Below are 12,096 nucleotides of genomic sequence, written 5' to 3'. Positions count from 1 at the left end.
TTCTCCTCACTCGCCTCCGCATCGGGCACAGTCCCTTAACGCACGGTTTTTTACTCCGGCGGGAGGACCCCCCAATCTGCAGTGCTTGTGGCGTCCAGATTACTGTCCGCCACATTTTACTTGACTGTCCTTTATTCTCTGACCAGAGTGCGGTGGTTTCCTTGCCACCGGATTTGCCCTCTATTTCGCAAGACGACGCAACGACTGTGGTTAAGGTCTTACGGTTTTGTGTCCTGTCCAATTTGTTGCCTCGGATTTTAGGGAGAGGATTTTAATGTGCTGCTGGGTGACTGGCTCACCCAAGCTTTAGGTAAGAGGTCCGCCAGTCACGATTACCTACTTGTTTCACTTCGATTTCTGTTCTCTTTTCCTTGTGTTTCCTTTCCTCCTTTAGTGCGTTTCTTCTCCTCTTGTTTTGCCTCTGAATGTGAGGATTTGTAACTGCGTCAGGTCTGTGTCTTTTAGCCGTTCTCCTTGTTCGCTGTCCGTCTTCGTCCCTTCACTGCATGTGTTCCTGTTTCTATGCGTTTGGGCGCTGATGACCACGCTGTTTAGCGCCCGAAAACCTCAAACCACACACACACACACACACACACACACACACACACACACACACACACACACATCTCTGCAGACTAGACATTAAAACTGGCTGCCGTGAGCGCGAGAGGGCTCGCCGTAGACCGCCATGTGGCGCTAGACACAACACCAGAGGGCGTCAAATTCGTGCCAACCTTCGACCATAAATATAATAGACTGGCCCTGACGTCATTTTCGTGGCTCCAACATCTCTGGGCTGAAGTCACGTGAATGTTGGCAAAACATGGTAGTTTCGTGTTGCGCTTATGGCTGTACTCAGCGTTTTGTCGGGGAAATGGCATTACATTTCACGTGTAAGTGTGTCTAAGATAGTGCAGATGCGTTTATTGAAATCTGCTGAATTGACTTTTATATGTTTTTTACACCTGAAATACAGTATCGCGTAAATTAAAGTGTTGAAAGTGATGCCTGTAAACTCAGACTCATATTACATTTTGGAAAGTATCTGTGATGATTCGGTTACAGAAGTAAGTATAACTGTTTCTCGTTCCTACTCATAGGTTCTGTAAGGGTGAAAACCGAAGGCAGCTTTGGATACAGGCCTTGAAACGGAAAAACTTTAAACCATCTGCACATACGCGCCTTTGCTCGAAGCACTTCGAGGAGAAGTGTTTTGATAGTTATTATTTACAATGTATATCTATAATTTGTATTTGCAGTGTCTGTCATTTTTAAACCTTGGCTCCAAAATTATTTTCTGAATCTGCCAAGTCTCACCTTTCTTCTAAAATATCATTTTTTTAAACTAATAGTTTAAACTTTTGTAAAAATAGTGGGAACTGAACCTTTGAAGTGCACTTAAAATTGATACTCTAAAATGGACCTGCTCCTAAAGTAAACAATTTTGGCACCTATAGTTGACATAATTCCCATAGCCCATTTTCTTTTATAAGTGACTAAAGCTCGAAACGTGGCGAATACAATGTTTAAAGTTTTGACGCGAGCCCACTCTTACTATTTAAAAGAATTTTAACGACATTTTACTATAATTGATAGTTTATAGTAATTTCGTCCCACTGCCCACCAGAGTGGCGTTCGATTTATTTGTTAGATTTTATAAATGGTACTTTGAACAAATCCAGGTCAAATGTAGTTCTGGCATAATTTTTCACAAATAAGAAAGTAGTTTTTGTTGGAAGCGTTTGGCAGTCAATTGAGAAATGTGGGGAAAATCCGTTCCAATCTAGGATGTCAGACCGCTGATTTGAAATCCCGCCACGTTTTGCCAACAGTCACGTGGTTTATGTTGGAGCCACACCAGCCGTATAGCTTCTGCACAGCAAGGCCAGTCTACTAGTATCTATGGTCGAAGGTGCCAACTCACTGCCTGCAAGTGAGGCTGGTCCAAGGACCTATTTAAACCGCTGCACTCAGAGCTCTGCCTCAGGTTGTCCTCTGACTACTGCCTACCAGACTGCACAAGATTCGCAATGAGGATAGAAGAGCATAGTACGATGCAACTAATCCAAATACACTCAGCCTGTGATTTAACACTGTACTTCAGCCACTGATGCACAGTACTACTGAACTGACAGTGTTTGGGAAAGATGCATTTGAGAATAACAAATATATGAAATCTTCTCAGCTTTCTGATCATTTTGTAAATATGCAAATAAACTTCTTCATATTGTAATCACAAACTAATTTGTGAAGTGTGTGTTGTAACATCATCCACCCACAGCTACAACAGGTTCTATGTTGCAGATCAACGTTAATGGAACAGAAACAGAAAGTATGAATTGGGGCAGGATACATTACGATGGTAAGAATTTTACTTGGCGCAATAGAACAGAGTGGTCAGGAAACTAGCTGGTACCTCACTTAAGATTCACACGAGGCATTTTGGAGGAGAATTCGCTGTAATAAATGGAGTAAATCGTGACCAAGGTAATGTTCATATTGGAGCAGTATTTGAGAGAATTGGAGTGGCTAAGCTAGAGCATACTGAAAACCGTTCATGTTTAGTTTCAGCTAGAATTACTGAAACATCTGAAACAGACACTTTTGTTTTATCACATGGGAAAGGAGAAGTACATATGAACTCAAGGGTCAAAATAATATACCAGTTAAAGCAATTGTGACGTAGGTGTACATGCATTGATAAGTAATGAGAGGAATTGTGTAAACAGTGAGAGAGAACTTATACAAAGTGAAGTAGAGACTAGTATTGATGATGCTTGTAGTAATGATGCTGTAGAATATATTTGTTGTTGATATGCAAGTGTCAAGTAATGTACACGATAATTTTATTATGCTGGTGATGAAGTGGTTATTAAAGTATGGATGTATGGTAGTAAGAATATTGCTCTTGGAGGTTGCCCTGATGTTATAATGAAACACATGTTTTCCTCAATGATGAACATGTGACTTGAAATAGAGGAATGAATCGTGAGGGAGAACTTATACAAAGCAAAGTAGATACTAGTGTTGATGATACTTGTAGTAATGATGCTGTAAAATATATTTTTTGTTGATATGCAAGTGTAGATTAATGTAAATGATAATTTTATTATACTGGTGATGAAGTGATTACTAAAGTATGGATGTATGGTAGTATGGATATTGCTCTTGGAGGTTGCCCTGATGTTATAATGAAACACATGTTTTCCTCAATAATGAACATGTGACTTCAGATGAAGGTATGGATTGTTACTGGATGGGAAAAGAGAAGGCTGACTAAAGTCTTTGTGCCTATGTATCCTATGCTAAAGTTAATAAAAGTTTGCCACCAGATCAGTTTGTCAGTTGAAGTTCGAGAGGAGTGTGAGGAACAAGAAACTGAAAGTATATTCATTGAATTACTTAAAGAGGATATATAAATGTATGTGGGGAAACACATAAGAGTGTTTATACAGTGGCGGAAGAGAATAGAGAGGAAATAGAATCTGATTTATTGGGAAAAGAAATAAACAGGGTAACTATTGGAAAAGTCCTACCAAACATTGATATTATGATGGGAATAGTGGTGTAAAATGAGGCAATATTGGATTGTGGTTATTATGTATCTTTTTGGTTACAAATTAGGTGTAAGGATACGGTCGTACTACCGCTAACTGGGGCCTGTAGCAGTACAACTGTGAAGGAAATTTTATTAGATTTCAAAATCAGTTACCATCTTTTTAATACAATTCATATTGTAATCTCTATGAATATTATATCAGGAATTATTTTTGTATAACTGTGATTGTAACATAATAGTAAAGGGTATAATGGTAGAATTAGATACTGGAGGGTGCCAGAAAGGATCTGATTTGAAAGGGAATTAAAAATGTGCGAATAAATGGCTCACTTGCAAAAGGAATATGAGGAAAGCGAGGAGATGTGCACTACAGAACAAATATATATGATGGTTGAGATGGTTCATTTATCTGAAGAAGAGAAAATGCAACTTACTTCCTATAGTATAGATACAAACAGTTGTTTTCAGATAGGCCTACGGAGTTGTTAACTAGAATACACTTTGAGAGTGATACCACATGAAATAATTATGGTCAAGTCATTTTTTTATTGTTATGGCAGGTCAAGTGGTAGTGATGGCTAGAGTAAAAATGAAGTTGGATTGGAACGTAAAAGAGTTAGGCAGAAATGAAAAATATAATTCCAATGTTGCTCTATAAAAAGAAGGCCGGGGGCTGTGAGGACAGTGTTAGGTGCAAGAAAGCCGAAGAGGTTAATAATTAAGGAGAATCATTAACCTGAAAATATAAATGAACTGTTAGACGATTTCTATAGTGTGAAGTTTATGTCTAGTGTAGATTTAACGTCTGGGTTTTGGCAGGTGCCATTACCTAAAGCCGTGATGTCACAACTGTGAAGCCAAAATACCTTTGTTCTTAGCTTGCATGCATAGGATTGTCTAGTTTTCTGAAGTACTTTGAGCTACAATGTAGACATGCGTGGTCCTTGGGTGCACAAACCGCTCAGATTGCGACACGAAATGTATAGGAACGTTATTTCATGTGTAATATAGAGGAATCGCAACATTTGTCATACATTTTTGACCTCTTTATTGCAAATCGATTTCAGCTACCGTTTAGCTATCTTCACTGCATTACATCCAACTTATGATGACTCATTGTAAAAATAATAGCACATGGTACCACTTGACGCTACCGATTTGTTTCTTGTTTGTAATGTGAATGCTACCATGTCCTAATATATTTACGACGTGTCATCATGACTTGGATATAATGCACTGAAGACAGCTAACAGTAGCTGAAATCGATCTGCAATAAACAGATCAGAAATTTATGACGGATGATGCTCTTTCTCCTCTCTTGGGCCTCATTAATACAGTCATGGAGCACGCTGTTTTTGATGGAAAGAAAGCCGAATATTTCATGCATAAACTGTCTCTGTAGCGTGTTATTTTGCCACTTTTATTACAAACAAATTTGTCCTACTTCTTTAAGCGTCCCGTAGCGTATTTTTCGCTTGTACGATTTCAGATTTTCGAAATAACAATATCAGAAAGCTCTATGGGAGAATACCATGAGAAGAAAGAAATGGCGAACGTCTACACAGGACCATTTTATGTTGCCAGCATTTTCAGGAAGACGATATCAACCCAACATAGCTTCCAACAGTTCATCTTACGGAAAATGCCGCTACATTTTGCTACTTCCAAAATGTAGCTTAAATATTAGATCCCAATTTCATGGTGTGCATTAAATATATGTGCACGATATAATCGAGAAGTAATGAATGATTTATTTTTTCAATATTAATGTTCTGAGATCATACACTCATTTTAGCAGTTAACAGTGCCATAATTTAATAGGTCTTAAGTATAAGTACGACGCTGTTTAGTTTTACGATTGTAGCTACTTCGATAAAAACTAGTGTTAGCAGAAAAATCATTCACAGTGATATCGATTTACTTCAATTTGCTTCTAGATACCACAAGCAAGATGTACAGTATGTATTTCTTTGATGTTAGACTTGTTTTCATTTGCGTTTGACACGTGGTGCAACAGCATCTGTCTATGCATTGAATATTTTACTTATATGTTTACGTTCGAGATAATCCAGCTAGTGAATGTTTCGACTGGGCAATAAATTTGCATTTAAACTTTTTAACTGAGTGATTGTTTTTATGGGTTTGTATATACGATTACTCTGCCCTGTGCTAGTTGTTACATTTGAAGCGTTTTGTTTGTTTTGGAACAGCTACTGCAGAAAGTAATAATAATTTATGTGCACTAAAAACTTGGTCATGTAATGCTATTGTTACCCATCTGTTTTCTAGTGTCGCCAAAAGGCGTTCTCCTCTATCCAAACAAACTACGTCATGGCATTGTTGGTCATATCAAGAGGAAATTGTACAGTATTTGAAGAAAATATGCAAAACAGGAAATAAATCTGACTTACCACGCAGCAAAGTGTCCCCCAAGGCCTTGCTGAATCAAACCTATACCGAGTGCAAGCGTGCATCCAGTGTAGCCTAAATGAAGAGTTGTCGCGACGACGTCCTCGAACAAGGTGAGGCACCTGGTTTTGCAAGTGATGCATTATGTATGTCCACGGAATTCAAAGATACAATGGATAGTGAGGTTATGATTAACTGTTTAAACAATACTTAATTTCCGAACGTCAGGGCTTACATGAGAACCTACCATCACTTGATAATCAGTTCTTATTACAGCCTAGTATGCCTCAGACAATGAGAAGGCTGAAAGAGTTTCTCCCACAGAAACAAAAGGGAATGCAGACTCAGTACTCTAATTATCTTTTAAGGTCAGTGAACTTGATTAATGATAATGTACACTGGCTAAATAAGTTGTAAGAGTGTTTTGTTTGTGAAAGTGAGATAAAGATTTAATTGCACAAAGTACTGGAGTATTTGTTCGTTGAATATAAAATGATCAATTAAGTGCATAAGCCGTTTGAAGTATTACAATTTACCGCATCATAATTGAATATAAGTGCATTACTGATTATAATGGTAAGTTAACAATAATAACTGAAATATTGATATTGTCGCTTTTGAAAAACTGTCAAACGAAATTGATTGTGTGTAGAAAGACCTACACATCTCAAGAGGGACAAAATATGTGATACAAAGTTAGGCTTTACCTGATGTTTAGTGTAAGGTTATGGTTTTAGTAGTAACTCTTACCGGCCGGGGTGGCCGAGCGGTTCTAGGCGCTACAGTCTGGAACCGCGCGACCACTACGGTCGCAGGTACGAATCCTGCCTCGGGCATGGATGTGTGTGAAGTCCTTAGGTTAGTTAGGTTTAAGTAGTTCTAAGTTCCAAGGGACTGATGAACTCAGAAGTTAAGTCCCATAGTGCTCAGAGCCATTTGAACCATTTGAGTAACTCTTGATTGCAACTAAGCTTAGTCAATATTTTTATAGTAGTAACTCTTGATTGCAACTAAGCTTGTCAGTAATTTTCATTCAATATTATCGTATACGCCTGCATCTGACTAAAATGTTTCACAAGCTGCTACATGGTTGCGAATAAAACAGTGACCCAAATACAGAATACATTTCCTTCACGTTACATCTATGGTCACAAATTATTGGTCATGAAACTACCGGTTTCGACCTATAATGACCATCTTCAGATCTCCAGCAAAATATGGGAAACATAAATATACTAGCAGATTGTCTACAGCTTGAAACGATAAAATAGACCATAATGAAAAGTACTTTGACATTCATGTACATTTTTGCTTTTTAAGTATGAAGAGGCGTACCTGTTCTATAAAAACATGCCCTAATGTACTGCAGCCGTAGTGACATCGTCACAAGTTAAACACAAAATTAGAACCAGTATCGTTAGATGTACATAAATAACAGCATATACAATATTCATCTTGAGAGCAGCACTACAGTTCAAAGCAAACTGCTGTACAGTAGCCACAAGATGTTTGTGTTGCAAGAGCACCAGATGTCGCTACTGTAGGCATACACGTGTTCTTCAATAATTAGCGTTAACTGAGGGCGCTGATTATGTGTGGCAGTCTTTTTCTTTCGCTGTGACTTCTTTAGCTACTTTTTATAATTTTTAATATTATTCTGTGCACTCTGAATCGCTGTTTATTACATATGTCATTACCTATAATATTGCTACTGGAGCATATATCACTTACTGTCACTTAACTCTTCCACTTTTAGCTATCTAACTTTTGTCGTGTTTTATTTCATCGCTTGTTATTACTGTGTTGCCTCTTATAACTTTTAAGCCCATTACAGTCTTTACTGATTGTATCCCCCTTTATTTTAAGTTTTTCAATTAATTTTTGCAAATATGTGCATGCCTGCAGTAGCGACATTTGGTGTACTTGCAACACAAACATCTCGTGGCTCTTGTACTGCAGTTTGTTTTGAACAGTAGTTCTGCTCACAAGAGGACTATTGCATATGCTGTTATTTGTACACAGGGTGATTCTAATTAAAGTTAAAATTTCAAACCATTGTACAAATAACACCACTGGTCAGAATGTTGTCAAATTTCAACGGAGTGTTATCGGAGAAGGAGGAAAACGTACGGCACAAGAAAGACAAATAGTTTCAAAATGTAGCAATAGATGGCGCTGTAAGCATCATAATTTCGTAGTGGTCGACTACGAATGACAAATGAATCATACAACAACGTCTGACGTTAAACAAACTGTATTACTCAGTGTGCATGGGTGTACAGGTGTGATACTGTTAGTTACGTAAGCCCGTGTTATTGGCACAAAACATGTTCAACATGCTGTCCACCGTTTTCTGCAACAAGTTGAAATCGCGAAGCAACATGTTCCACAGCTGATTGAAGTGTTTCCTGGCTCACGATCAGAAGGTGTTGCACTATGCGTGACTTCAATGCAGCTAAGTTTGCAACCGGAATACTGAGCACAACCTCTTTCAGATTGCCCCACAGCCAGAAGTCACACGGATTAAGATCAGGTGATCGGGACGGCCAGGCTGTAGGGAAATGGCGGCTGATAATTATAGCATTTCAAAAATGGCCCTTCTACAGCTGCTTAACTTGATTTTCAATGTGCGGAGGTGCGAAATCTTGCGTAGAAACGATCCCATCCGCACATCCTCGCTGCTGGAGAGCTGGAATGGCGTGGTTGCGCAAAAGACACTCATAGGGCTTAGCGTTGACGGTACAGCTAACAGGACCGGAAGCACTTGTTTCTTCGAAAAAATATGGCCCTATGATAAATGATACCTTTTCAGGATGAAGTGGTACTGGTTGATTTGCGTGTGGGTTTTCCGTTGCCCATATTCGACAATTCTGCGTATTGACATAGCCTGTCAGATGGAAGCGGGTTTCGTCTGTCCACAAAATCTTCCACAGCCAATCATTGTCCACTTCCATGCGAGCAAGAAATTCTAAAGCAAAGGTCTCTCTTGCCGGAAAGGCAACAGGAAGCAACTCGTGCACACGGGTGATTTCGTACGGGTAGCAAAGAAGGATGTTTCGTAGGATTTTACGCACCGTGCTCTCGGGTATGTCCAAGGTTCGGGCAGTTCTCCGTGCACTGCACGTTTACACACCACCACCCGTCTCCTCCTGCATTGCTGTGGCCACTGCTTCCACTGACGTCGAATCAATTCGATCGTCTTTTCGAATTTCCGAATCATTTTCTCCAGACCTACGACAGTCATCGAACCAACGCCTTTTTTCAAACCCTTCAGATTCCGGAACTTCTGCAAAGCGACGTGTGCACAGTCATCATTTTTGTAATACAGCTTTACAAGCAGAGTGTGTTCCTGCATTGAGAGTCACAGCGAACGTCGCAGACGCGGAAAGGAGGAAAAGCCGTTTTTTTTTTTTTTTCTTTATTGAATTTTAATTCCCCCCGAAGGGAGCGGGCTGGCAGCAGCTTAGTATGCCGCTCTTCAGCCTACAGACTTTGTTAAAAAGATGAAGAGAACAAATAATAAAAACAGGCGGTAAAATACGAGACTTAAAGAGTAACATGGCGAAAAGAAATCGTGGAACTTAAAACAAAGAACAGAGGGATGATGATGCTAATAAAATACATACGAAGCAGACAGGTAAAACAATAGACAGACAATTAAAAAACACGGCGACAGTCTGGATTCTGTTCGCAAAAGACATAAAATTCACACCTAGCGACAGCATGGTTTCTGTTCGCAACTCGAGAAAGACGAACAACACTGAATAGTCACTGGGACACCGCACTAAAAAGTTGGCAAATGTGACACACCACAGTCGAGAGCAGGTGGGGGGAAACTGGACAGAAGATGGGAAAACAAAAAAGGGGGGAAAGGAGAGTAAAAGCGAAGGGGGGACCCGGGAAAGGAGCTGATGGAGGATGAGGACCCATAAGAGGGGTGGGGGGCAGACGCGACAGGGAGTGGGGTAGGCAGAGGAGGGGAATACAAAAGGACTTGGGGGGGGGGAGAATGGAGGTAGGGAGAGGTTTAGTGGGGAGAAAACAGGACGGAAGGGGGGAAAGAGGGAGCCCAGGGAAAGGACAGAGGAAAGGAGGGGGAGTGAGGAACAGAGTTGATAGGAAGGATAAATGGAGGGAGAGAGGGCATCGTCCGGGAGGGGGGGTTGATGGAAGCCACCTTGGGAAAGGAGATGTAGGGTGCAGAGATGGAGGGTAGGAGGGACACAACGGTGAAGACGTGGCAGGGGGCAGGGATGGGAGAGGAGAGGAGCAACCAGGGGGTGAGGGGGTGCAAGATGGCGGGAGGTGTAGAGGATGCGGATATGTTCGAGGAATAGGAGCAGATGGGGGAAAGGAATGAGATCATAGAGGATCCGCGTGGAGGACGGGAGGTGGATACGGAAGGCGAGGCGGAGTGCATGACGCTCAAGGATCTGGAGGAACATATAGAATTTGGGGGGGGGGCAGATATCCAGGCAGGACTGGCATAACAGAGGATGGGACGGATTAAGGATTTGTAGGTGTGGAGGATGGTAGAGGGGTGCAACCCCCACGTCCGGCCAGAGATAAGTTTGAGGAGTCGGAGGCGGTTGTGGGCTTTGGATTGGATGGAGCGAAGATGAGGTATCCATGTGAGGTGACGGTCAATGGTGAGGCCAAGGTAGGTGAGGGTGGGGGTGAGGCGGACAGGACGTGCGCAGACAGTAAGGGAGAAATCCAGGAGCCGGAAGGAGCGAGTGGTACGACCTACGATGATTGCCTGGGTCTTGGAAGGGTTGAGTTTCAGGAGCCACTGGTTACACCATGCGGCAAAAGGGTCAAGGTGATTCTGGAGAAGGCGTTGGGACCGTTGGAGGGTAGGAGCGAGGGCGAGGAATGCGGTGTCATCAGCATATTGCAAGAGGTGTACTGGAGGGGGGGGCTGGGGCATATCCGCCATGTACAGGAGGTAGAGGAGAGGGGAGAGCACAGAGCCCTGGGGCACACCGGCAGAGGGGTAGAAGGTGTGGGAATTGGCATTATGGATGGTAACATAGGAGGGGCGGTGGGAGAGGCAGGAGGCCACCAGACGGATGTAGTTGATAGGAAGGGCGTAGGTTTGGAGTTTAAACAGGAGACCGGGATGCCAGACACGGTCGTAGGCCTTTTCGAGGTCAAGTGAGACAAAAATGGCGGAGCGATGGGAGTTAAGCTGGAGGGAAGAAAAGCCGTGTCCCCGGCATGTTTATACCAACTTCAGTGGGGCGAGGGCATCACAAGTGTTTTCATTGCCATATTGTGACACATACAGCGCCATCTATTGATGAATTTTCACACGATTTTTTTTTCTTCTGCCATACGTTTTCCCCCTTCTCCTATAATATTCTTTTGCAATTTGACGTGATTCTGACGAGGGTGATATTATTCCTACAGCGTTTTGAAAGTCTGACTTTAATTATAATTACCCTGTATTTTTGACGATGCTGGTGCTAATTTTGTGTTTAACTTTACACGATGTCACTACGGCTGCAGTACATTTGGACATGTTTTTACAGAACAGATGTGCCTCTTCATACTTAAAGCGCACAAATGTACATGTATGTCAGTGTACTTTTCATTGTGGTCTATTTTATTGTTTTAAGCTGTATACAATCTGCTAGTGTATTTATGTTTCCCATATCTTGCTGGAGATCTGAAGATCGTCATTATAGACCGAAACGGGTAGTTTCATGACGAATAATTTGTGACCATAGATATAAAGTAAAGGAAATTTATGACTAAAATGAGTCGTTTTACTGCTTACCATTGTTTTGGTCTGAGCAAGACGGCTGACTGCCCCACCCCCCGACTTCCGGCATTACCTTCTCCCAGTATAAGTAACTCCCTCTACGTTTATCCTTACCTCCAGTAAAGTTATAGTTTTTCAATAGAAGGGAAATATCTATTATGATCAGGGAAGTGCTTTTGGATGTTTCAGCCTCATCAGGCGTATCGGTCATGGCTTGACCTCTTTATCACAAGAAGGACATGGTATCAAGAATATCAGTACTTGGAGGATGTGTACAAAGAAATTCAGTAAATGTAAACTTCTAAAATCAGGGTTAACATTCTTAGGGGTCCTGCTGACTGCTGAGGGCATTTTCTTAAGT

At 41.3% G+C, this 12,096-nt stretch overlaps 1 protein-coding gene across 1 annotated transcript in view; it reads right to left on the bottom strand.

Annotated features, from left to right (window-relative positions):
* Positions 1–6,073, bottom strand: part of LOC126106576 (cytochrome P450 4C1-like) — a 171,354-nt gene extending 165,281 nt beyond the window's left edge. Inside the window, exon 1 of the mRNA XM_049912919.1 lies at positions 5,971–6,073. The gene's annotated coding sequence lies outside the window, so the exon portion shown is untranslated. The remainder of the gene's footprint in view (positions 1–5,970) is intronic.
* Between the last annotated feature and the right edge of the window lie 6,023 nt (positions 6,074–12,096).

Source organism: Schistocerca cancellata, chromosome 10 (assembly GCF_023864275.1).
Source record: "Schistocerca cancellata isolate TAMUIC-IGC-003103 chromosome 10, iqSchCanc2.1, whole genome shotgun sequence".
Taxonomy (NCBI): Eukaryota; Metazoa; Arthropoda; class Insecta; order Orthoptera; family Acrididae; genus Schistocerca; species Schistocerca cancellata.
Note: the sequence above shows the minus strand (reverse complement) of the source record. Positions and strands in the feature narration are given on the sequence as shown.